Source organism: Protomyctophum parallelum (genome assembly GCF_964188405.1).
Source record: "Protomyctophum parallelum genome assembly, chromosome: 1".
NCBI classification, from domain to species: Eukaryota; Metazoa; Chordata; class Actinopteri; order Myctophiformes; family Myctophidae; genus Protomyctophum; species Protomyctophum parallelum.
This window is the reverse complement of record NC_139697.1, coordinates 97,364,866-97,365,792: the sequence shown is the minus strand read 5'-3', so window position 1 is coordinate 97,365,792 and position 927 is coordinate 97,364,866.

The window sequence follows — 927 nt, the reverse complement described above, 5'->3', positions numbered from 1 at the left end:
CAAAAATAGCAGACCTACAAGCTTGTATCGCGCCACTCGGTGGCGCGCTATGAGCTTGTAGATCTGCTATTTTTCAATAGCTAAAGCATAACATGATGCTAATACCAAAATGGGTGCCCGTTCAGAATGGGTTAAGGTCACACCGGTTCTCAAAGTGTGGTCCAGGGACCCCTTAGGAGTCGTCCTGATCGGGAAGTGAGAAGCGCAAGGACACTCTCCAAAGACCGGTGGGGTGATTATAGCGGGGCTTCCCAGACTTGTTCATGTCATGGACCCCCTTAAATTTAAATGTATCCCTGTGGACCCCCGTTTGAAGAGATATGCCAGGGACCCCCGATAAGAGAAGGTTTTCATGGCTCTATAACAGAGAGATACACCCGTAAATCACTGTCACCATGACTCTCTGTACTATACTTTTAAATATTGACGTTATTTCATGATTCAAATCTTATAGTGTGCCACTTTGCCATAATAATATTATACCCTCGCGTTCCACCAGCAGGACAGACAGTGTGCGTGCTGGCCTGCCTGCCTGCCTGTGTGTGTGTGTGTGTGTGTGTGTGTGTGTGTGTGTGTGTGTGTGTGTGTGTGTGTGTGTGTGTGTGTGTGTGTGTGTGTGTGTGTGTGTGTGTGTGTGTGTGTGTGTGTGTGTGTGTGTGTGTGTGCACATGAAAGTGATGTGCGGCGTGTATAGAAAGAAATATATATAGCCACGATAAATCATATTATTTATCCTTTTAGAATATTTCATATTAATTATACTACACATCACTCTGTGTGTGTGTGTGTGTGTGTGTGTGTGTGTGTGTGTGTGTGTGTGTGTGTGTGTGTGTGTGTGTGTGTGTGTGTGTTTGTGCGTTCACTATCAGCATGTACAAAGTTTGCACTGATCCAGGTATTAACAGGGAGAGAGAGAGAGAAAGAGAG